The following is a 26852-nucleotide window of genomic DNA, read 5'->3' as shown; positions in this document are numbered from 1 at the left end:
TACAAACTCAGATCCAAACTCTGGGCAGCCCTTATGTATGCACACAGCTGGCAGGCCTGGTATATAGCCGAGGAATGAGATGGTATTTTGACTCAGTAATGACTTTGGTACATGACCGCAGCAATGCCTTACCCGCATCTGTTATAATGTGCAGATTTACCCATTCCTTATTTCTAAACAACGGTGGGAATTAATGTACAGTACTGCTTTCCAGAAAACATCACAGGAATTGTTTTCGGTTCACTTGTTTCTTGGAAAAAACTTGCCCAAACTGTACACCATGGTTGTATGCATCTGCACACCCAGAGATATACTCTCTAGACTGAGTTAGCATTCATCCTTCTTTGTTACCTTCCCTGGCTTTATAGCCTGTAAATATTCCCAAACAACCATCCTATGGAGACAGGAGCATCAGGGTTCCCACCAACAGGAAACATTCCTAATCTTTGTTTAGCTTGTATGGCAGCCAGGGATATTAAGTTTGCATATATAATGACCAGATGGTCCATGGATGAAAAAGATATTCACAAAATCTGCTACAGCTATGGAAGACATCTAGCCCACTGATAGTAAACGGTCTTCTGTCCATCATATTACTCTCATGCATGCAGCACAAGCACAGGAGTTAATGTGTACATTGGGACTTATTTGAGGGTAGATGATGGGTGTAGATGGCTCAGTCATTAGGTCTTGACAGAGCAACCACTGCTGTCAAGAGCTGTTGTCCTTCTGTTTCCACCCCAAGGAATCTGCTGGCCCTTGACTCAGTAACGGCAAAGCTTCAAAGGAAGAGGTGCAGGCTAAGCATGATAAATCCCCAGGGGAGACAAGAGGAGAAAAAAAAAAAAAAAAAGTCTTATAATAGCTGTTGGAAGAGAAACCACTACATGAAAGAGCATAATCTATCAGAAATCAGGATGGAGAGGGAGGAAAAGAAGGAGCCCAGATTCTCTACAGGAGACAGTCAAGCAATGGGAGGAAAAATGAACCTAAGCTTGAAAAGCAGTGCTTGCTATTTTCTGCTTCCCTTGAGAGTTGTGACCCTGAATACAGCATGCGTGAGGTTTGAAAGCTTCTTTGCAAAATACCCATGTTTCTTGCTTTCACCATTCATCATGAAGTCCCCCCAGGACAAATGATAGTCCAAAAGAAAGATCAAAAGTAGAGATACAGAGAGTGAACAAAGAATAAATATGAGGTTGTACAAAATCTGAGGAAACTACACAGAGCCATAGCTTCCCAGAAGGGAGCCACAGATCCTAAAACCCAAAAACTTGCTGAAAGGCCATGCACACACATGACCCGACTAAACTGAACATCACACCCAGGACCAACAAGTTTAAAGGTCAATGGGCTGCTGAAGCTCAGTATAACAGCTAAATGTGCATCCTCATCAATGGAAGAGGTCCATTAAGGCTGTAGTTCAATTAATGAGAGCTAACTAGCAATAGTGTGGCATTGTATAGGGTCGCCAGTAGATACAAGAAAATGCTGACAAATATAGCATATTTTATACCTCATATACAATAGGAATAAATCAAACCAGACAACTTCCAGATCCTCTCCTTTTTAAAACACTTGAGCTCTACTCATTAAAATATTTCATTCCTGACTTCATCACTACTAAACTACTCTGTCTCTTTTGCCAGAGGTGCAGAGCCTTTACCTAAACCCCTTAAAATTGTATACTTCTGCTTCTTCTCTGTTTCAGGTTTTCTCTGGATACAGCAAACACCTGACAGATCCTTTCAGCCCAAACCAGACCTAGGACAGCAATAACACAGCACTGTAGACAAAGATGTAGGAAGTGCTATGCCCAAGGTGCATTTCCTTGATCACTGCAGTCCTCAGCGAGGTGCCAAGTACCTCAGACCACATGCCTAGGCAAAGTCCACTTGCTCACAAAAACACTTCCACCAAAATTTTCTGCCTAGACAATAGCAGCAGATCCTCCAGCCAGCAGGCTTTGCTCAGCCAAGTAAACCCCACTACTCCAACATTATATGTTAATTCCCTCATAAAGGTCTATCTGCTCCCCAAACATACTGACAGTTATTTCATTACAAGGGGTGTCCAAGGGGTGAAGGCTTGCTAGAGATATATTTCAGTGGGAATGTGCACAAAAGGGCAATTCTCATACCACTTCACTCAGCAAAGCTTAAATTGGTATTTTCAATTTAATGTTGTTGGGTTTCCTCTCTGCGACAGCAGAAGAAAATATCTCCCAGTACTGACCTGCAGTGTAGACGAGCCGAGTCCAGTCCCTGCTCTAATGAGCTTTGAGAAGCCTGCAAGAAAAAACGTGTCCTGAAGCAGAGGAGCAGAGACTTGAGCCAGTCTCTCCCACATCCCAGTACTGTAGCAACACAGCTTGTCTCCCCCAAACAGCATCTTTTGCCAAAATGGAAACGCTCCAAAGTTTTTGGTGCAAAATTGTTATCTGCTGCTGGAACCCAGCACAAAACCAGAGGGGGGCACCAGGGTCAGAACTATTATGCATTTAGATTGTGTAGTGTAGCGTATGATTTATTTTTTTTTTAAACAATAGCTATTTTCTTGCTCCGCAGATGCTGATCACTCAGCCCCAGACACCTATTCTGTGAGTTAGACACATGTTGTGAGCTGTTTATGCTGGTCACATCCTCTGTGTAAAACTTTTATGACTTTTTTAGCTTTTTATTGTTATGTATTTGGCTATCGTAGTGCTTGAGTGTGGCTGGCCCACCTTAGTCACTGTAAATCAAGTGGGACAGTAGTGAGTGATGAAGGATTTTATAACTCTGAGGAACTGGCTGAACTCTTTCCCTGTTGTTTTAAGATATTTATATTCCCTCTTCTGAAGGTGTAGAATATTCCTCAGCAAAGGGAAAGCTAGATTTTTGTCTCCCCTGACCCCCTGTGCAGGGAGTCTCCTGAGATTACTTTCAGTTTTAACTCCCTTCTTATAAAACATGCACGCAAACATGACAACTAAGAATACACAGATTAATTCTCTAGATACAATATCCTCCTCCTGTTAAATCAACAGCAAATGCAGATTTGCAAGCTGACTCATTCTGAAACTCACTTTGATGAGTGAGTGTGATTTACTGGACTTTTCAGGTGGTCTCCCACACAGACATTGGCCACACCGAAACTCTGTTTGCCTTTTACAGAGAAGGAAGGTGCATTCTGCCCAGTAAAGGCAAAGATCAGCTCTCTAAACACCTTCAATTTTATTGTGTCCGAGACACTATTTTTCATCCTCACTGCCCTTGTTCCTCCTCTGTCACACTCAGGCCTGTTTATATTCAACACAGGCCCCAACAACGCTCCCCACTGTGCACAGAGGTGATAGTTGCACACCACAGAGCTTGCAGGACTCCTCTATGAATCTAAGTTTCTCCAGGGCAGCATCTGGGACTTACAGAGACCCATCCTCTGGACTTCTATAACTGGAAATAAGGTTTCTGTACTTTGAGGTTGCAAAGAAAAGAAGCCAAATGCAGCTTCCATCTAACTTTGCAGAAACTAAATCATTTATTTTAATTATTTTGAATGTATCCCATTAATAAAATTAGATGTTATTTCTTCTTATTTCTTTTAATACCGACATTGCTAGCTCTTTCACAGCTACCCACTGCATCAAAGAATCAAGTATTGGACTTCCTTTACTACCTTGAATATATAACATAGAGAAGAATAGCCATCTAAGAGAGGAAGCATACCAATAGGGGTGTGAGACCCACAAAGGGAATTCAAACTCCACTGAACTCAGGGGATGAGCTCAGCCCAAGAGAGACAGAGTGGCAGAGGACAAAAGCCACACTTGCCCAGTGCAGTGGTCAAAAATTAGGAAAGCTTTGATATTAAGCACTGTCTGTATTTCTCACTCCTATAATTTGTGCATTTTAGCTAAAGTGGGTCATTGTTCTTACTCTTCTTCAATTTATATTGCACTTCCAGCTTCTGTGAAAAACCTGCTTGCTGTTGTAACCATTCGAACACGTCTATATCCTTTCATTCTTGTAGATTTTGGGGAGGTTTGCATTCTGGCAAGAAGGATTAGTACAAAAGCAGCAATGAAATCTTACAGGCTTTTTCCCCTTTTTCATATCAAACCAATTGCTGGGATCTTAATCTCTGGCTTCAATTTTCATTTCAGTTATGGACAATATCACAATGTGGAAGTAATTGCTTAAAAGGTTTAAGTCCTTTGCCCCTTGTCTTCTTCATTTCATAATTGGAAGAGTAATGGAATCTTTAAGAGTCTTCAAAGAAAGTATAAATACTCCAAGAAGGAACTGAACTGAAGAAGTGGCCATTGTGGCACTTTGTAGAGACATTGTCATCTTCTGTGGTGGAGAGGAGAAAGAGAAGCTGACAGGCTGTCAGGGCAGCTGACAGCCTCTTTGAGTTCCCTGCCAAATAAAATACTCAGCCCCTCTGCTCTACCTCAGGAGCTCTTCTCCCTCCCTAATAGCTGCTCCTTTGCCATTGTCTCCCTCAACACATCATCCAGCAGTGGAGCTGCTGAGGGGAAGGCAGAAAGGGTCTGAGAGGTTCCTAAGCCCTGGACTATTTCTCTTTTGCCTCCCCACTTCTTTTTTGCAGTTCATAGGCAAGAGCTAAAGAGGTTAAAAAATGCAGATTGCTAGTCCAGAAAAATGGGCCATGTGAAGTCTAGCACATTTCTGGAGGCGAAAAGGATTGAGACCATCCTGAGACTTTGAGAGTAATTGTACTGACTGAACAAAGTCAGGGAATCAGAGCTGCCATTTACATACTGCTCCACCAAAAAAAAAAAAAAAAAAGATATCCTTTGTCTGAATCTGAGTATGAAGTATTTCTTGCTCAGCATAAAGTCTGGAAGGTCCCAATTAAGATACATATACTTATACTGATTTCTTTTAAAACCAGCTAGTAACACTTCTACTTTTAGTTTAAGATTTCATGTAAAAATACCTCAGGGGCAAATAGTTTGTGCAAGGTAGCAGAGAAGGACAAGCCACACATGGCTTTAAAGTTCTACATACCAGTGGCAGCTCCACATCTATTTCAACCTCTATAACATTTTCCATTACAGGACACCCTACTTTTAGTAGCTTAACTTTGCTCACTCTTAGCTGTTTAAGTTTCCATGTTATGCATTTGTCTCATGCTACCAGATGAGGTAGATACACTACATGATGAGGGGAAGATGTTTGGACCACATGAAAATGATCTTACAGTGGTTTCACAGAGAAGCTCCAGGCTTTAGAAGAAGAGTTTTACTTTTGATAGAAAGACCCACTCCTACCATGGGCTGCTCTGGGCAGCTGTGAAGCCCACGATACGCCTGCTGACTATCTGAAGGCATTTACATTGCCCACATAGGAGTCTTGCAGTACTAGCCCCTAAGCCAGCAGCTACTGCACAAACTGAACAACCATCACTCTTCCAGAGTGTTTTTTTTTTCTTTTTCCTCCCCAGGGGACAAAGATCTGTTCCAAGTAAAAATAAAGCAGTGTGGAGCAGAATGAGAAGAGAATAAGATTTCTTGGACTGTTAATCAGGAATTTTAAATTGTGAGTTTGTCAGACCCATAGAGCCTGGAATAAGATCCGCAAATAAGAGTGAAGTGAAGCCTTTGACTGTGTTTGCCAAGTGTAGCTATTTGCTCTTGCTCTTCTTGACCAGCTTTCAAGACCATTTCAGCTGCAGCTACAGGGCTGCCAATCTATAGGACTGCATACTTAACTGTCTGCAGTGGCTTGGGGGTAGATCAACAATTTGCAAACTCAAGCTTCTTAAACCAATTTACAGACCATACATCTCAGAAGCATGTTAAATAATTCATAGCAAGTCCAGATATTCACTGATAAAAGCCCAACATACTTAACACAACCTGAGACACTGACAGCTCTTTTAACATATATAAGCACAATTCAATTCTCTGGAAGCCCTGAAGTTCAGTTGTTCACACCCAGGAAAAGTCCATAAGAACAATCAGATGTTGATTCTTCCAACCAGCCTAGCTTTTGCCAGGATCAAATCAAACTAGTTGCCAGAGTCAGCCCATCTATCTGGCTCAAAAATCAAGAGCAGACAGACATGGGCTCAAGATGCAGCTATCGTTAACAAGGAGCCATGCTTACCATGCTTCAATACCTCCAAATTCTCTCTCTACTTAAAAATCAGTTTCTGTAGCTTCCAGACCTGCACACATTCTTCAGGCTCACAGTCATTAAGACATTACAATTAAGGCATTATCCTTCTGTCTGGTCCACGTAAGGAAACCAAGCTGTGGCCAATGTGTCCAGTCATACAGAGTACTCCTCATTTTATGATTTAAACCAGATGCACTGGTGAGGTTTGCAGTCACAAGCTGGCACTGGATCATACTAGCCCATTTTAGGACTTCATTTGCCCGCCACCACACAAAAATGTCACTGCTGATTTCATCAAGAACAAGTGCAAGTAGTAATCCGCATGTCTAGCTGGAAAAACAGTAATAGAAATAGCCTGGCTTGGGGCTAACACTGCTGCAGAAATCTTTCCTTTTGCTTCTGCTGTTTAATGTTTAAACCATGCAACCCTAATTCCATGTTATGTTGCTTTTTACAATATATTTTTGATTTGAAGAATAAGCAACAAGCCTGTTCCTTGTTTGGCAGCAGTACAAAGGCACTTTGAACTAACAACATATTCTGTAATCTAGCCTCAGGTATGAAGTTAGCTACTGGTTGGACATAAAGCACGTGGCTGAGCAGCACAGATCTGGCTGCACAGTCCAGATCTGCACTGCTTTTAAAACAAACACGAACATGCCTGGTTTCTGCCTTCACATACACCTGCACAGCTCCCCTGAGCACAGCATATGTGTAAATCAGAGGGCAGTCTTGAATCCACGTGGTCTGAACAAGAACTGTGCCTGCATTCATTCCTCCCCCCAAAGTCTGGAAGTCTACGGTGAACTGACATGCTAAACTAATTTTTTGGAATTTGCTTCTGTAGCCAGTCCCACAACGTGAGCCCGGGCTGTGGTCAGAGGACACTGCTGCTGAGCTGATAAGTTGGGACTGGCTAAATATTTGGGGTTCCACTTACAACTACTTCCCAAACAAGAGAGCAATTTAGAGGAGAAAGTTTTTTTTTTATTGCACATAATGACCTGTACAAGAGCATCTATATGCTATTATTCTGAATCTCTTCTACACAAAACATTGAAAGTTTGTGACAAAAAGAAAGTATCTAGTAGGAAAAAATAAGCACTTCAATCATCTAGACTTATTTGTGGATATCTGCTTCTGTATCTCAGTTACACTGGGCAGACCCTTCAAAGATTTAAGCACCAGTAGAAGGATCTGTAGCACAAGAGGATCCTACTAGATTTTCCAAAAAAAAAATTAAAAAATAAAAAATAAAAATAAAATAAAAGAGGCACATCTTAGCAGGGGTGGAAGTTTCAGGCACACGTAGGCTTTTACACATCAGTTTCAGCTTGCATACACTGAAGATTTAGACTGCAGCCCTCTGTGTCTCATGCTGTTCTTTCCAGATCAGTGGAGAAATAAGGCTGCATTGTGTTTTCACTGCCTTTTATTCATATCGGTAATATTTCCCCTGAATTCCAACCCATAACTACGACCAAAAAATGCAGCAAAATATAGTCCTCATATAGATTCTTCTATGTATCTGTTCAATTTTGCAGATTTATGGAAGCTCTTGGTACCCCAGGACCAAAGTCAAACTGATATCTCCTATCATTTGAAGAAAATAGCAAAAGGAAATTCACTATTCACACGCAAAATTTCCTCCTCAGGTCTCTTCCTTGCGTTTCAGGTTAGACAGACAGAGAAATGAGCCCAGCTCAAAGTTATTGCATCTCACTGCCCTGCAGAAGGTGGCAGATCCCTTGTGCTGACAGAGCTGAAGCTGCCTACGCTTATTTGCCCCATCTTTCCTGTATATACTTTCCTAATTGCCATGCACTAGAGTCAGACGTGATTGTTTTACGTGGTTGTTTTGTTTAGTTGTTAGTGCTTCCTCATGTAGAAAATAACTGATATCTCATAACCAATGTGTTGTAGTTTTTCGTCCAAACATGGAGTAGATATTTCTCCATCTCTGCAAGTGAAGTACAGCAAGGACTCGATGCATGTGTACCTTAGTAAAATTGTTTTACATGTGGTTTTACTTGAATAAGGACCAGTGATCCTGGACAGTTAATATTTACCTTAATTTTAATTTTTTATGGAAATTGTCTTCAGCCAAGATGGTAAGCATTAACCTGTGTATATTTCCATTTGTTTCACACATCCCAACACTTCACTGTAGTAAAGATGAAAGTAAAAGCTCCAAAGTTTTTTCTAATTTTTTAGAAGAGGGAATCCATTCCTTACAGATTCATTTAGGATGTTGGAAGAACTGGAGAACAAAGCTCTTAAGCTTTTTAGAAATTGTAACTCAACTTTTGAAATATGAACTGTGTGCCAGACAGTTTTGCCAAATGTTTACATTTTGGTGCATAGCTGAGCTGCTTATCAGAAGTTCAAATGCTCTTTGTTCCTAATTTCCCACAATTATTCACACTGCATGCTCTAAGCACAGTAACACCCTGTAGCCATGAGAGCCAGCAATCCTTCTGTCTCTCAAAGGAGACCAGGGAGACTCAAGTATTCAGCACCCATAACATGCCATAACTTCGGAGTATAGTCAGAGTGATTTCCCCCTGCATTTATCTTTATTATAAGCAAGACTACGTGCAGAGCAGTATAAGTTCTTGTATTCAGGGAAATCTTACAAAGATGTTCCCCCAAATTATGAAGCGCTTCAGCTTGGTACTTCAATACTGGAAAGCAGAATGCTCTGGGCATTCTGATCCTCCCTATGACCTTTAACTCATTTCCAATTGCAAGAGCTCTCACAGGATTTTTCCACCCTGTGAAATCCCAGGCATATGCCCTTTTCTCTCCCCTCTCCCATGGGATGAGGGAGGTCCTAGATTTTCTGTCTTAAGTGAAAGACATCTCCTGAGGATGATTTAGCCTACTACGGGATACAAACCTCCTCTGGAAGTACCATTCTCCACAGACTTAAGAGGAACAGAAAAGTCAGCCGGGACACTTCTTTGGGCACTAAAGTTAAGCATGATGAATATCATGCCAAGCAATTGCACCTGGGCTATCCAGTGAAATCAAACATCATTGAAAAAATCACCATTCATTTCAGCATTCTGAAAGCCCTTAGTTTCTCAATCAAATGGAGGAGGCAGACACTGGTAATTTTGAGGACAGGCATGTTTTCTGCTTTTTCATGACAGTAATGCGAAGTGGGATTTGGCAGGTGTAAAACAAGTGGGGAAGAGGAAACAAGACAAGAAGCAACAAGAATCGGCACCTTCTGGAAAAACAAAAAAGAAAAGACTGGGGCTAAAACATTTCATAGTCCTAACAAAGATGTCCTTGCTGTTGTTGATTGCTATAGCTGAGAAATAAAGAGGAAAAGGAAATTATTACAATGACTTAGTCTTCCAGGGGGTAGATTAGCAGAACTAGAACAAACAGAAGAGGTCAAGTCAGCACGTATCAACAGAAAATATGAGACATTAATCACTCTAATTTCCAGACACAACGTGGAAATAGTCTGAAAATATGTCAACAAATTATTTGCATGTAAATCAGCAAAGCCACAGTGACTTCAGAGGAACTCCCTTCATTTACCCAACAGACCATCAGGGCAACAGACAGGATCAACTCCTTTCCAGTGCTTCTGACAACATTTGCATTTGCTTGAAAGAGAACAGACTATCAGGTATTCAGGAAAAGGCTTTCTAGGACTGAGTGGGGTAGGTATCAGAGGAAAGGAAGCTGCTGACAACTGACAGAACTACAGCATGCTTTCTTAAAGCCAGGCTGGAGTTTTTCCCACTGCCTCCTCACAAAGCTAGCTGGAAGTGGCTCCCTCCTACTCTGATCACATGCAAGAAAAACCTGAAATTGCAGAGTGAGAAAAGTCTGTTGTTTGCCCATGGAAGCCGATGTAGTGACCAGAGAAGCTCTGCATAGAAATATGACCTCTCATTCCTACCTAATTTATTCTTTCATTCACGTATTGCCCCGAATAGAGAATTACTATCCTTAGGTATTCTGGCTTTAATATTTCAGCAGCTATCCAAAAATCTAAATACATATATGTATATATACATATATCTACCCTAAACATATCTTACTGCACTTAACCATGAAAGTCAAAGGAAACTTGGAGGTTTCTGCTCTTGAAGGTAGCTGTAAAGTTTCCATACATTGATGCCATGACAGAAGCTGACTAGAGATTCAAAATCTTTGTGTTCAGTCTTTGAAAAGTCTTTCAAAGAGTCTTTGAAAGACTCTGGTGGATCACAGTTGCATTCATATCCCCTCCTTCAAATCCAAATGCACTGCAGCAATCAATTTACCAAGACACAGATCTGATCACATTTTGCTACTGTACTGCTCAGTGAAAAATAAAGATCTAAGTGCTTAACAGAAACAACAAGGAAAATATTCTAGATAGGAGCTTGCTGGAAGGAAAATTGCACATTTGTACTTCAACACATCTAAAAGGTATAATAGACAAGAGATTCTCTATGAGAATATAAAATCACATTTAAGTCAGGATAGCACAGCAACACTCTCTCAGAACTTGCCCAACCAGTGAGAAAATGGCAATGGACTTATGTTGAACTGTCAGTAAGCCTGTGGACATCAGGGAAGCTGTGTGAAGTGCCAGGATCCATCCACTTACACAAAGCTTAGGGAGGTCAGGCCCTAAAGGAAGTCTTTAGGAATTCAAATAATTCCCTAATTGCAGCAATTGTTACAGGGTAAATGGGAGTACTAAGGAACACTGTAAATGCCGAGATAACCTTCTTCTAGTTGGAATTGGCAGCTTTTTAGCTCTTTCCACCATACTGTCTTTAATTAGCTCACCACAAATCTTGCATAGGCTTTTAAGCTATATTTAGACATCGCTAGAGCCACCGGGAATTCTAACACATTTTTATTGTCACAACACGACTTTGATGCATTGTCTCTCACCCAGAAGAGCAAATAAAGTTCCTCTTTCCTCATCATTCCAGACCCAGAATAGATTTTCCCAGTGTTTTCAGAGACAACAACTATGACAAATAGAACAGAAACAAACGTGATAGATATATACAGACAAATAAGAGACGCATGCATTGCTCCACTGTATGAAGGAGAGGAAAACAGTAAAATTGTAGTTTGGATAGAAATATAAAATCTGTCATAAATTAGACCATTTATTGGACAGTGAGATTTTGCTTTAGATGCAGGCGGAATTTGTGCTTTAGGTAAGTTAAAAACAATTAGAACAACCCCACCATTTATTATCTGCTAAAGAAAGATGGTGGGAAAGACAGTGGTACAGAAACATTGCTGTTGGACTTTCACAAAACAAGCTACCAAAAAGCCCTGATGTTTGGGATGATACTGTTATCACTTGATCTAAGAGGTTACCAAATGGAAAAGTATAAAAATAGTTGCAACAAAATTCTGGAAGATGAATATATTTATGAATATATTTTTTTTTCAAAATCAGTAGTACTACAGTTTGTATTTTGCACTGATAGAAATTCCAGAAGAGATTCTCACAAGGGAGTGTTCTTGAACAGTTTGCAAGTCTCTTTCCAGAAACATTTCCTATTCACTTGAGGTCAAGATCCTATAACCATTTTTGCAAGTACAGAGCTTCAGATAAAGAAAGAGCTTAAAGACTACTCTTAAAGTCTTTAGTAGATCTGAAAACAAGCTACCACTTTCCTAACTTCTGTATCATGGCAATGAGACCACACATCTCTTCCATTAAAGATCATGACTCTTATGGGCGCTCTACTCAGGTGTTAGAAAAGCGTTGGTAAGGCACAGGGCATCCATCCAATGAAGACTAATAGTTGCAGAGTAATTCTAGCCATCATAGAAATCTCAGATAAAAAGCAAACATCTACCAGCATAACAAAGAAAAAGCTAGCCTAATGGATAGGATCACAAATGTCTAATATAAATGGCTTAAATTATTTATTGGCATTGCAATAAAGGAGATCCATTCAGAGGCATGAGTAAAAAGGAAACCCACAGGCTTTCCAGACATGTTTTCCAGACAGTATGTCAAGTTGCCATAATATTGTTCTACACTTCTGCAGTTCCTCTTCTACCTCCATATTCAAGGATGTAGCTACCCAAAATATTGAAATAACTTTAAGTGCCAGCTTCATGATCTTTATTAGGAAGAAAAGGCTGAATTAGCATTCAAACTCAATATACACATGTATGTATTGTCAGAAATCTGATCATCTCTGGAAAGATTACAACCACGAATAACCTCTGAAGTGAAATCACCACTGGCGTTTCTGCAAGTACATGGCAACATTCTGGGCTGAAGAGGTAGGACAACACTGAACGCTGCTGAACGCAGCAAGAACTTGTCAGCACTAGGAATCTTAGCCCAACCATTAAATAATTCTTCAGCAATTTTATTTTCATCAAAAATACCCTGACTGTCAATCTTACTGAGACTACACTCAAAGAATAGACATCCACATCCTTTGACAAGTTTTTATTGCTCCTGACTCATCAGATGAAAATGCTCCCTATGAGATTCAAAGGGAGCTAACATCTTGCTTTACACACAGTCAGCTGCAGAGCACAATTCTTTCTACACTAACAAAAATGAAAAACAAAACCAAGAAATCCTTGAAGCCAAAAAGCCCAGCACGTCTGGATAGGAACAACAGAACTGAAGCAGCACTGATAAAGTCTAATTAGCATGTAACATTCAGACATTTTTACTAGTTAAACATTATTTTCACTGCAGTTTAGAAAGAAAAGCAACCTTCACATCTTCAGTCTCTTGATTTTGCATTTTCCTAGACTCTATACAGGTTCCCTGACATAACACAGAATGCTGGGGACCTAAGTGAAAGAACACAAAGCTGAGTTTCTGTATTTAATTGATTTTCCTTAAAAATGATGACCAGGAAGGCGGGGAGGAGTAGGGAAAGCCAGCTGGTTCAGAGGATTAGTAGTGGGATATGGAATATTTCCACCCTAAACCAACACAGTTCAAAACCAGTCCAAGGCAGTGGGTGCTTTGAAAGTCATTTGATGACCTATGTGAAATCAGCGAAATGAGCTGGTTGTCTCAGTAAAACTGCTAGCCATTTGCCTATCTTACAGTTGACTTCCTTGGTTGAGGTCTCTACAAGCACTCCAAGAGGAGATAATCACTGAAGTGTATCTATAATGCACATAATATGGCACATCACTGTCTCTTAGCAGAGAAGATGCTAAGGAGGACCTGGAAAAAAGCCACTGTTCAGATCCAGCTGAAAAGAAATCAAGTCTGAATTTGAGTTTTTGCAATGACAAAGAAGAGGTTACCTCCTGAAGTGAAAACATACATAAAACCGTGATCTAAATTAATTTTAGATTACATGCGAAACTCTCATAGTGAGTTTCAAGGAGTTTCAGACATGTACAGGAATCACATCAGTTACCACTGAAGCAGACAACATTGAGCAAATAAAAAGTATTTTAGTAAGACAGCACCAAACAATTGCGTACAGAGCACAAGGAGAAAGACGCAGTTATAGTTTTAGTTAGGTAGACCTTAAGTCAGTGAGCTGGAATTTTCTCCTTTTGAGACATTTTAACACTTTGCTCTGGCAGAGCTATGTAATCTCAGTTTTATAACTCATCCAGACTGTTTCTACAGTACCGTATCCCCTAACAGCCTGAATTGATCTGACTCCCAACAACTACTGAGATATTTAGTTCTGAGTTAGGAACAGAGTATTACCTACTGACCAAGGCTGCTTCCTCTAAGTTTGATGTCTGCTATCCAAATAGTTTCAGATGGCCCATTTCTGGTGAGTTTATGAAGAACCGAGAATCATAACACCAGTTTGCAGACAGGGAAAGGAATACATGGGAACCTTTGATAATCAGGACTACCACTCTAGCCAGGAACACTCTTGTTCTCCTTCCGTAGAAGAATGCAGTCAGCATCAAACAGGGAGTTTTTCTTTAGTGGTGGGGGACATCTGTATGCCAAAATTAAGCAACTCTTAGGATGGCAAGAAAGTTTCTCATACAGCAAGAAGCTTCTGTTCCATTGAAGCCACTGAAGTTAAAATTCAATGGTCAATACATCAGACTCAAGACTCTTACAGTCATCCAACCAACTGGAATGAAATAGCATCAGTAACATCTGGCTCCAAAGTCTAATCTTTATAACCAATATCACCAATTTTACAGAGAGGCTATTCTTTAACTATAACGTAATTGTCTTCTGTGCTTACAGCATTATTATAACATAAGTCAACTCTTTTGTATAACCTGCTCATTGATAACTAAATAATGGACAAATTCCTCATAATACCTGGACAAAAACTCTTCTGCCTTCAGAAGGGATTTCCCCCTGGTATGGCATTGCAAGAAGCACGTGGAAGGGAACAATTTTTCATTATATCTGTGGAACTTATTTTTCATTTATGTCAAAATTCCAAAGCTGGGGCTAAATGATAATCAGTACAAAAAACATGCTCAGGGTTATAAACAGAATATCTCCATTAGTGATTAGTAAAGTTTATTCCCAGCATAAGCCAACAGTGTGCATGTTTAACAGTCACAAGCAATCTCCCCACTGTCACCTATTAGGTCACAGGTCTAGATTTGTCAAGTCTTCCTCATGCCTGGCACTTCAAGGTCTCAGGACTCCAAAGTCCACCTGCCCACATTAAGAGAGTCCCCTATGGCTAACCAGGTTCCCCTGAAATCTCTCTTATGGCAACAGAAGGATAAAAATTAAACAAGTTGATTTTCAGGAAAATTGAGCATCCTTATTAAAAAATGGAAACAATAAATCTACTCAAGAGTAAAACCTATGAAGATATTGTCTGCAGTTTTGTCATACCAGCTACTTTTCAACAGAGCAACCAGTTCTCCCATCCCTTGCTCCTGGAGGACCACCTCTCTCTGCAGTATCTCCTCCCCAGTCACAAAGCGTCCCCACAACAGCTCAGCAGAACCAACACAAACTTGGTCAGCAAGTGACAAAAAAGTTTCTTCTCCTATCAGTTCTTCCTGTTCTTTGCTCAGTGGAATTTCACTTTAGGATTTCTATCAAATATAGCTTTGAGTATTCATACATCTTCTCAGAATGGATTACCAAAAAGCTCTCCAAGATCAGATTTCTTCTCCTGTGAGTTTCTCTGAATTTCCACTGTATTCTTTACTTAGCACATTCTTTCTAGCTTCAGGCTCTATTGCAAGTTGCAACATTTTCAAAACTGGCAAAAACTTTATAAAACATATACCAGAAGACATACTCATTGTACATGTTTTATGAGAGTCAAAGCTTTCAGCTTGCCTTTAAATTTTCAGAGACCACCCATGATGTATTAATAATATAGATGAAAGACTTTAGTTACAATGTTTTTTCTAAGTGAGCTTCCTGTTCGCATTTTTGGATCATACTCCATATATAATTTTGGCCCAAAGGATTAGCAAATAGAGACAATAACATAAAAAAATATGTATAATATTTTAAGCATACAAAGTTCTATCAGGGGTTAAATCTCTATACCACTTCCCCTCACCCCCCCCCCCCCCCCCCCCCCAGTCAGTGGGCCAGAAAAGAAACTAAATTCTTGATTTTAAACAGCAAATCAGTAGCAGCAGAATTAGGACTTCGGGTTTCATATTTTTTCTTGGGCTAAAAAAATTCCAGTTAGAAAAACTGGTATAGGAAAAATGGGCTTATGGCAAGGCTTTTCCATGAAAATCATGTTTTTCATTGAGAACTGGTAACTTTTTGCACCAAAATAGTCCAAAATAGATTTCATTTGAAAAAAAAAATCCCTTCAGAAATGTGAGGATGTTGCTTCTCAAGACTTCTAGGACAAACACTTCAATCTCACTCCCTGAAAGAGTTTTTCAACAGACCCAGGCTTCTCATGAGGCACTGCCCAGTACCCCAACTAATAAAAAGCTAGTAGTACATCCTAGGATTGTGAGGGACTGCAGGGACAGTTGGCACCAATCAAATTCTAAGTGAGAACTTTAGATCTCAGTACTGTTTTCATGACGTCAGTTGAAAGTCTACAATTAAGAATCTTTTTTTTTCCCCTGCATTTAACTTTCAAAACAATCTTCTTGTGAAAATTATTTCCATTTCCATCAGCATTTTGAGAGACAAGCAGGCCACTAAGGGAATTAAAGTTTTTCAGGCAGATAACTCCCCATCATATGTGCTCTTAAACAGAAGAAATGCCTAGAGAAACAGTGTTTCAAATCATGAAAACTATGAATAGCAGAATTTTATCACAATTTAATTCATTTTTTGAGAAGCTTGCCAAAACTGCTGCAAAGCAGCAGATACACTTTAAAAGAAAAGAATTTTAGAGTAACATTTTATTTCAGTGACCTGAATTTCAGTGATGTGCCCTCACTTGCAAAACTGAGGCAAAACATCTGTCCTTTTCCATTAAAGGCATGAACGCCCTAAGAGCAATAAAATGATACTGCGATGGTGAGCACCACAGAAGTGTCTATAAATAAATTCAAACAAACATTTTTCTGGAATGTATACAGTGAAGGAACGGATAATATGTTCCTCTTCCTAGGAACAGTGTACTGCATTAAGTAGCTAGAGTGATCTAAGACAGACCTGGCTTTACATTTATTCCTGCAAGTTACTTGCAAGGTAAGAGGGATTTTCCTTGACTTAAACCCTCAGGATTTTTGGTCTTTGTCCAGAAAAATATTTCCAACTCCGTTTCAATGGTAGAGTGTACTGAGAGCTCTCAGTGCTCATTACTTACCAGGGGCTTGTGTACCTGTGGGACCTCCACCTGTTCAAAAAAAACTTCTGGACTTTGTACCTTTCCCTGCAAATCATAACTGGATAGGAGTCCAGAACAAACATTTTCAGGCCTTCACTAAGAAGTAGAAACTGGATTCACCTACACAGGTGAACATTCAAGTTCAAAAAACAAATAATCTGTGTAAATGCCCATTGACATATTCTAAAAAGTAGGTTTCTCAAAGCTATTTTGCTCCTCAGATAGAAAACTAGTCAAATAGTTTTTCAGTACTTGCTATCACAGTCCACCCAGAACAGTACTTTTCCATAGAAAAAGTGATTTTAACTGTTTTTTTGTTTGTTTGTTTGTTTGTTTTTACAGAAAACATTGTCTTCCTGAAGGATTAAGCACAGTACATTTAAACATAAACTGGCACCATTTAAGTCAACGGTAAAATTATTCTCAGCTTGAATAGTGGCTATTCCCCACAATAACATTTTACCAAGAAAAATTTCAGCTAGAAAAAGTGGCAAAAATCAGCCCACAAGCAGAGATTCAACATCAATTGAATCACCACAGTTAATACATAAAGACAAATTATTTTGCATGATGCTTTTCAGGACAACTTCCAGGGTCCTGTTTTTGTATCCTGACAATTGCCAATTGCATGACTCTGCAAAAAGTCACGTCACTACAAAGTCACATCACTGTATACTTGCACAGTGGAAACAATTCCACATGAATTCAGATAGTGAATGGCATTTTCCTCCTAAGGGATAATTCCATCCCAATGAAAGGTGAATGTGCTGAGATCCCAAAAGAGAACCTATTTCTCTGTGCATTTTTACACTTGTTTTATTTAGGGCTGTTACTTCAACTTGAGAGACACCTCAATACCCTCCTTATTTCTTTATTCTCCTACTCTAGGATGTGACACTCAAAGAGTGACAAAGTGACAAAGAGTTACCAAACTGGGTAGCAAGCACATTTAAAAGGGCATTAATAGATCCGTAGATGGGCCTAAGGTACATAGGTGACTTCATCCCACCAGAAGTATACCCCACCGGCTTTTTCTATTTTGATTCAAGCCCTAAAGACCTTATATTCTTGCTACTCATGGCTGCACTCTGAACTCACTGGAGCTCTGAGGAAACCTGCTCAACAAGAGTGAACTCCAGATCCACAGTACAGATGCAAGCATCTTTAGGACCACTCTAAAAATCACCTCTTTCAAATACGCACTGTCTAAATACCAGTAAGGCTCTGAACATTTAAAATTTCCATTTTCAGCATGACTCCAACATTGTTCTAATTAGCAGATAGACCACTATTACCTTATCTCTGTTATTCATACTTTAAGGTATTAAAACCAAAAGCATAAATATTCTCTTACATTCTTACAGTATTTGTTTAGCTTCTGTACTTCCTTTGGCCTGGACAATTATAAGAGGCTCAGTTTTGTTTTGTTTCCCAAGTCTGTTTCACTTTAGGGGCATATTAATTTTGGTCAGTGTTTCCAAGGAAAAGAATTCAAGAACTATTTCTACAGTGGGCCACATTCCATGAAAGCCAGTAGAGAAAGACACACACAAAACTTGGATGCAGCCCATCAGATCTTTTAATATCCTGCTTTCCTTTTGTTTAACCTACAATTGTACTGGGCTCCAAGTATGTCAATTAAAATGATAAATTAGTGTGAATATTAGAAATGGACTTCTCCCAAAATCTCGTATTTAAATACTCAAATACTGTAGGGGACATCAGATCTCTGCCTAAATTACAGAGTTAGTTTTCTCACCAACACTACAATCAACAGAATTAAACCCCCTAAGGCCAAACGTAAGCCTTGGGTTCCATATTTAATTACTATATATGCTATATAGAAGTATTGCTGCATGATTTGGCATAGAATATAACCTATGGGCACAAAGTAGTAGTAAAATATTCTGCAGCTTCTCACATACCCTTGACAGCTGAATTTTAATTCAACACAGTAGAGGGAGGTCTTTTGAGGGAGCAGCTTCAGAATATTTGCAGATGTCTTAACCTAAACAGTTACATAGGTAGAAGATATCATTTGTCAGTTTTTCATGGCGTTGATAATCATCACCAGGTTGCCAAGGTATCAATTAGCAGAAACCTTGAGCTTATGAAACAGTTTTCTTCCAGCCTGTATTTCAGATATATGGGCCAGAAGCTACATATTTTTGTACCTCAGAATAGAACATCATGATTAAGTACACTATCTGGGATTTCAGATGAAGAAAGGTCAGACATTTATAAATACCATTTGTATCCTTTGCCTTGTTAAGAAATTTTTGTCCAAGGCATTTATTTTTGCACAGTAATTCTTTGGTACCATTAACATCAACCAAAGATTATGGTGAAATATGACTACTACTATTTAGCAGAGAGCTGTTGTGACCTTTGGCAAACGTACTTAGCCTCAGTTATGACTGCATGTTGCTAACATCGAAAAACTTAGTTGTGTTTTTTGTTTCTTTTTCTTTTTTTTTTTTTTTTTTTAAGAGATTATTCACTTTGAAATTAATAACTTATGGAAATGTGAACCCTAACCCATTTACTATGAAGTTATTTCTCATGGAAAGAAAAACCTGGGCCTCTCTACACCATCAAGATGCCAAGCACATCTACAGCTGCTGTTGAGGCCTGGGCATGTAGCACCTCCCAAAGAAGTTAATGCTGTGAGAATACTGTTTCCCTCTGGCCTACCTGCAATCATGTAGTCCACGGAGGGATGCAAACAGGTACAGAAGTTTCTATTCAAAAACTACATTCCTCCTGCTCACAGTACAGACAAGTCCCAGTTAATTATTAGAGGGATTCTGTGAGACTATCTGTTGACTTGGCAAGGAGCAGTGACCCATAGGGTTTCCAGGCAAAAGACCACTGTGCAAATGCTGGGTGACTGTGACATGCGGGGTCACAATGCCCACCCCCAGTAGGTCTGATGCTAGACACTCAGTGCCATCACTTCTGGGTCTGGCAATGCTGGCAACCCCATTCTCACCAGGGACCTGTGAAGGATCTACTGGTCCAAGAAATTCACGCTGCACATGCACAGACCCGTTTGCAAGTGTGCATCAAGGCACACAGCCATTACTTCTAAGAATAACCTCTACCACTACCTACAAGGTGTTCAACTCTAACCAGTAACAGACAAATCTTTATTTACCTGAGGCTTCTAGTGATGCTGTGGCACCAAATGGTCACCCTAAGATGAACCGAAGAACTACAAAAGAATTCTATCAACTTCAGTAGCCTTTTACAATTGGGCTAAACTAGAGCAGCATGTTACTTGGATCATATATTACATTTGCCTCTGATTGTATATAACTACATACGTATATATGCATGATTTTATATATTCGATTTTATATATTGAGCAGAAACTGCTCAACCCTGAACCACTGCCAATGGAAGTCACAGCAAGACACTGCATTTTAGTCCTGAGAGACAGATGTGGTACCTGGCTTTCGTGCCACGTGCCTCATATCAATCAAGCACTTGAAAGAATCAGTCATCACATTTTCCAAGTGAGTTAATGTCTGACAAGTTATTATGGAAAGCAGTTTCTCAACTATTAACCAACAAGCCTTTGTCAGACTCTAGAGAATCTAGATTTCTAGAGGGTTACAGCCATGGCTCCTGGAAATAAGGCCCAAGAAGTATCCCTTCCCCTGCTGGTACTCAAGGATATCCAAGATCATGCAGTTACTTCTTTCTATATGGATAAATATTAGCCTGTGCATGGAAATATTAAACCAAATTTTGGAAAAGTCTAGCCTTTGAAGCATGATTATTTCAGTGCTGTAAGTCACATTCATTGCATTTCCTTTTTTGTTTTTAAGGCAAAAGAGATTAAAGCTGATGGTGGAAGGAAGGACTAGAGAGGCCTTACAGGAAAGAAATATTATAAGCTAGAAAGAGAACATTTATTATAAGTGCATGCTTTAGTGCTGTAGTTCATGAATAATTAGAGTGTGCCTCACCCAAGCTATCTAAAACGGACCAGGAAGACAGTATAATAGTATCAAGTTCTGCAAGTAGTAAACATCTGTAAAAACAAAGAACCATTTTTGATGAAAGCCATGCTAGCATTTCATTTCCTTCCCTCCCTCTTGATTAATAAAAAATGAAATGCAACAGGAAAGCTACTTATATATAACACTAATTATTACAGACCAGAAGGCGGCAATAGGTAAGGTGATCAGCATTTTCTGAGCAGAAAAGTTAATTCCACAAGGCCCTTAACAGTATCCTGCAGGAGAAGACATTTAACTTTCATGAACTTTAATTGATAAAACATTTAGATCCTAATTACTTCAAGTGATTCAAAATTTTTGAAAGGCCTGTAATGATTTTTTTCCACAAGCATTTTAGAAGCAGAATGAAAGGTTGGCACATCAATCATCTGCAAGCAAAAAGGATCTTCTCATGTGTCAAGTGCATTATGCCTTGAGCTGTATTATTGAACACAGAAAAGACTTGGCATGGTATTCATCAGCATTTTAAAAGCTCTTGGTTATCTCCCTGATAAAGTGATTGTACCTTCATGGCACTAGTATATTAAAAATATATATATAACTGAGAACAGGCGTTAAGAGTATTCCTAATTTTATACAGTCATCTGGCTATGAAGTCATGACACCAAGTAATTTTACAAGTACTGTGAGAATAACCAGGAGGCCCTATTAACATTACCACACGGTCTCATTACAACTTTTAAAGTACTCAGCAAAATAAAATGATAGTCACCATGAGCTCTCCAGATTCATGGGATCTTGAACAGTGAGCATGGAAACTATTGCAGTCTGTACAAGATGGAAAGTTAAGGGGGTGGAATAAGGAAGGAAGTGCCTTTTGGAACTTGTAAGTAGTTATTTACATCTTTCAGTTTCAATTTAGTAATACAACTCTAGCACAGAGGAAAGACAACATTATATGGTTCCTAGCTGCAAAACAAAATTCATTCAGAAAAACTAAGGTCTGTATGAGTTTTTTCAAATACACACAAACCCATGTATTCCTTGTAGTCCAAATTCAAAACTATATAGGTTTAAATTGGCTCCAGATTAAACTTCAATTCATGCAAAACAAGGCTCAGGTTTGCTTGAAAACATACAGGGATCAGTGTTGTAAAGCCCTGGGCTGTGACAAGACACAATGAGGACTTTTCATTAAGGGGACTGCACCAGTTCAGAGCTAACTGGTGTTAGGCTTCATGCAAAATTCTGGACAATCTGAGAATTCAGCTGTACTAAAGAGAAGGCACAGCTCCAGGAACCAGATATTTGAAAGTTCTGTAAACTTCTGTAAAGTTTCCAAAGAACTACAATTTTACAGCAAAACTTTAAACACAGTAAGATTTCCCGTAGCTCGCCTCCCACATCTGCAATAAGGTTATTTAATGTTTGCCACCATACCAATATAGAGGATTGCAAAGACAGAAATAGGTAATTGCAAGGCTATCAATTCCCCCATAAAGCAATTTGAATTCTCTAGATGCATAGAGAATACACGCTTCTGACTGCTGATTTCAGTTATGCTGCTATTTGAGTCAAAATAAAGTCAACTACTTATATACAGATGCCACTAAATCCAGATGAAGTGTATCAGGCCTTTTGTACACTCTGCTTTCCACCAGCTTATTGTTTTCTTTTGACAACACGTATTTTTTGGAAGCAGAGAGATCAGATATCTTAATGTATCTGAGATTTCAAGCCTTTCCAGGAGGGACTGTCTAATGTAATACATAAGATTGACATAAAAGCCAAAGTACATCAGCATAAATCCTGTTCCTTCAAGTAAAGGATGTCATCACCATCATGAAAGAGATAAACTTCCTAAAGTGAACTCTTCCACCTCGGGCTGCTGCTGGATCTTCCATCTTCCTGAAGTGTCCATCTTGGGTGTAAATCCCTCAAAGCAGGAAACATTTTATCTTCAGTAATAACAGGAGACAGCCAAGTACACGGTCTGTGCTAAGTAATATACACAGTGAATACAGTCAAACCAGGCATGCTTATGTATGCATCTCCACCGCATCCAACTAGACATACTATTGAATAATGGCCTATTTTGAACAGATACATGAAAGTTTTATTATTTTCTATGCACCTTCCAAGCAGTGTTTCCAGCAGGACTTCCAAGCAATTGGCTTGTTCCCAGGACTTCTGGAAAACCCTTCCTTCCTGCAGCATGCCAGAAAGCACTTCATTGCGAGCATGGATTCCCCAAGAACAAGGCAGACAGAAGTGGGGGAGTATAAGAAAAACAGCAGGTTCAAGGCTCACAAAGCTGCACAACATCTTCTAATGGCTATGTAGGCCTTTTGCACAATGAATATCTGCAACTGAATATCTGAAGCTTTGGATAAGCTATTTTATTGGCTGGAAGAGTCAGATGGAATTTGAGGAATTGTTATTGGTGTGAGAGTCCACCATGGACACGCACCAGTGTCAGGATAAAGGCTCAAACTGTATTTTAGGACATCCTAATAGGTCAATACATTGGTTCCCCATATCATCACTCAAAACAGAGGCCTCAGGAAAAGCATCCCAGGGGCTCTCCCCGGGATCCTTACCCAGGACAAGGGCAGCAAGCCTGGAAAAATCTGCGTCAGTGAGGAGAAAGTGGTCTGGGTCTCTTCCAGATCCCAACAAGACTTAGAGAGAGACTCCCAGATCCTAACACTGCAACACACGATGCCACATTTCTCTCAGTCAGCTGAGCAGAGAGAACACACAGCCAAGTAATAAGCTTTGGACTTACCCCAGGTGCCTCATACGGGTGGTTTTGGGGTGAACCTGATGTTTTAGAGGTGTTTCAGACTTGTTGCACACACACAGCTACCTTTAACACAGCCAATAGCTCAATACTTCCAGAGCAGCTGACTCATTGCACAGAAACTGTGCAGTCAGCCTGGTTTTGTGCCATAGAAGTGTCCACGATTTCCAGATATACAACAGGCTGAGGACAGCACCCCTCAGCAAATCTGGCCAAATATAGAAAACTCTGATTACATAGAGGTTTCTGAAAAGGCTAAGAATGAAAGAAAATGAGAATGAGAGAAGACACGTCTATGAAAACTCAGCCATACAGTAGCTGTAACTGGAACTCATGTGATTTCTCCCTAAAAATTATAGTTCTAATATGTCAGAGCTTTCCTTAAAAAAGCATACACATTTGGTTGCCTTTTAGAGCTTGCATTATCATTGTCTTAGCACAAACGAGGCCAGAGACAAAAAAAATGCCTTTCAGACCAGCTTTAAAGACAAAAAACCTTCAGACTTGTCTTCTTCTGGTCTTTCACCTTGACTCCAGCCACAGACCCTTAATTTGAGCTAACAGCACCTGGATTCCCAGGCTGTTTTGTATATCCAGGCTGTGTTGGTTTGCAAGCTTAAAGGAAATCTTACACAAGTTGGCCATGGCGCACACACTGCGTACAGAACTTTGCAGGATGTTATGCAGCAGCAGCAACTATACCTAGGTTCCCCACCTACTGGCTATTAGCACATCTTTATTTCTTCATCTCTTATCATAAATTGCTCTTGAAGTGACTGCCAAAAGAATGAAAGGGAACCTTAGAAAACACACAGGAGTAGAAACGCTCACCAAGGAAGCTAAACAAATCTTCATTGCAATTAAGCTAAAGCAAGGACACACCCAGAGCAGTTAGCAATTCCCCTGAGTAGGGCTCCTTTCCATGCAAAATTTTCTTCACACATAGATTTCTTTAGGTAAAGCTTCCCCAGTTAATTTAATGATAAAAGAGCAAAGCTCCTGTGTTCTTCAAGCATTCAAACATTTTCCAACACTTTAAATAATTTAAGTGGTTCTTTGTGTCCCTTCCACCACATTCAGTCTTTCATCCTTTCTTGCCTTTTTTTTTCTCCTGGTTGGTTTTTCTTGTTGTATTGCTCTCAGCTCCTGTAATTTCCAGCAAGGAGCCACTGGAAGCAGCTCCTGTGCTGGCCTGGTATAAAAGTGCAGCTTTCCTTTTAAGCCTTCTCTTTGGCCCGAACACTCAGCTGTAATACTATTTGAATGGCATCATTTAATGAACGCTGCAATGCTCATAACTCAAAAACTGCCTCACAAAAGCTCTTCATTCCTCCCTAGCTCAACAAAAAAAAAAATCAAAAACACATCTGTCAAAAATGTAAATTTTTTTTATATGTATACACACAAATCTCCTAACAGTTAAAGCAAAATTACTTCTCAAGCTCAAAGTTGGAAACAGATGACAAGTACAGCACTGAGCATCTGATAATATTTTGGTAGCACAGCTAAACTGCTTATAAATATTGTTTTGGGATCCTTCTCCCACCCACCCCTGCATATTGAAAACTCTCAACTAAAACTCCTGAAGTTCTCATCAGCCCTTTTTCCTACCATTGCTTGGTCACATTGAGGGCTTGTTTTCTTTCAGGATAGACATTCCCCGCTGTGCTTTTCCTGGTTTCGGACTATTTTTAATATTTACTTTAAGTTGCTATAGCAACAGGGAATCACAGATGGTAAGAGTTAGAATTATGCCACAGGAGACATTTATCATCATGGCTTTGTATAATGTGAGCTCTTGTTCTCTCAAATTTTCCCCGTACTGGACACTCCCCTGTTTATTTTATGATGACTGCACTAATGAATGCATATGCCTAATGAAAAGTAAGACTCAAATGTATCGGTACATGTTTAATGGCATATGGTAATTGCATTAATGAGAAAGTGCCAGCATTTATTTCTTTCCATTTCCCACCACTACTGAAAGAGCCAGATTTCCTATACCAGATTTCATGCTTACCTTGTTCCACAAATAAATCACTTTATTTCACTGGTGCAAGTATTTGGTACCATCAAGGTGACTGGAAGCCAGACTGGGTTACATACAACATAAGAGTACTTTATGCACCACAGCCCCCCAGGGGAATCATGTACATCTCCAGTAAATCAGAAAGGACCTAGAAAGGATTCAACAAAATATATGAACAGCCACTAGCATCTTCAAAAAATGTGGTATGCACCTATAAGACCTGGGCCTGAATGGCGGAAAATCCTGGATCAGGGGTCACTCAACACCTCTGGACACCAGATCAATTTTCAAGTACTAGCGTCAGAAAATATTGGCAATTATTATTCTGTTTTTCATGCAGTTTGAGCCAGCTGAACCAGTTTTAGTTGTTACCCCAGCTGTGAATGTTTGGATAGCAATCACAGTATCTTCTCCCTGTAAATTCTCAAAAGCCCTTTTAAAATGAAAGTATTTTAAAATCAGTTTTCAGAAGCAAAGTTCCCTTCCAAAAAGGTGAAATGATTCCTTGGTGCAAATCACCAGCAAGACACTCCGAGCTGAGCCATGCCAGCCTCCCTGGAAATCCTCACCATCATGTTCCCCTCGGAGAGCCCAGGATGATATACAGTCATAAGTTACTTAGGCCTCACCAGCTTGGTCAGTTACTATGGTTCAATACAAACACACAAAACACAGGTCAAATTCTCCCTTTGGCACATGGCACGTTGCTGCAATAGAGCATCTCCAGGATTTAAAAACAAGAAACTTTTGGTTCATATTTCAGGTACCAGAGAGCTTCAAGTACATTTTGTCCTCTAAGGATACATCAGTCACAGAAAAATCAAGTGAATTCCACAGGTCAACCTTGAAGCTGTCTTAACAGATATCAGTGCTCAGCCTCACTAGGCAACTCCCACAGAAATACACTCGTGTATGTTGAGCAGACTTTTGCTGTGCTTTTCTAAGCAAATGACTTTCATTACTCAGTCACCATCACCATGAATTCTGTTTGGAGCTCATTGATATCTGATAGAAAACACCTCCAAACTCAATTAAAACTACAGAACACCCAGCTGATGACACTGTGGCCATTTGGAAGAAAATTTACTATTGAATTATGGTATTTCACAAACTCTTGTCAAATTCAGTGGTTTTTTTTTACAGGTACAGTCCAAACCTGTAACAGGGTCAAATCCACAAAGTAGATTT

General features: G+C 39.6%; 1 long non-coding RNA gene across 1 annotated transcript; it reads right to left on the bottom strand.

The window, feature by feature from the left end:
• Positions 1-217: 217 nt before the first annotated feature.
• On the bottom strand, positions 218-25827 carry LOC308198394. Its single transcript, XR_013953882.1, has 3 exons — positions 25656-25827; positions 2236-2288; positions 218-800 (listed from the first exon to the last, which is right to left on the bottom strand). It is a non-coding gene; the product is annotated as an uncharacterized lncRNA (long non-coding RNA).
• Positions 25828-26852: the final 1025 nt, after the last annotated feature.

Source organism: Anser brachyrhynchus (assembly GCF_964034855.1).
Source record: "Anser brachyrhynchus genome assembly, chromosome: 1".
NCBI lineage: Eukaryota > Metazoa > Chordata > Aves > Anseriformes > Anatidae > Anser > Anser brachyrhynchus.
This window is presented reverse-complemented; position numbering and strand designations above follow the sequence as displayed.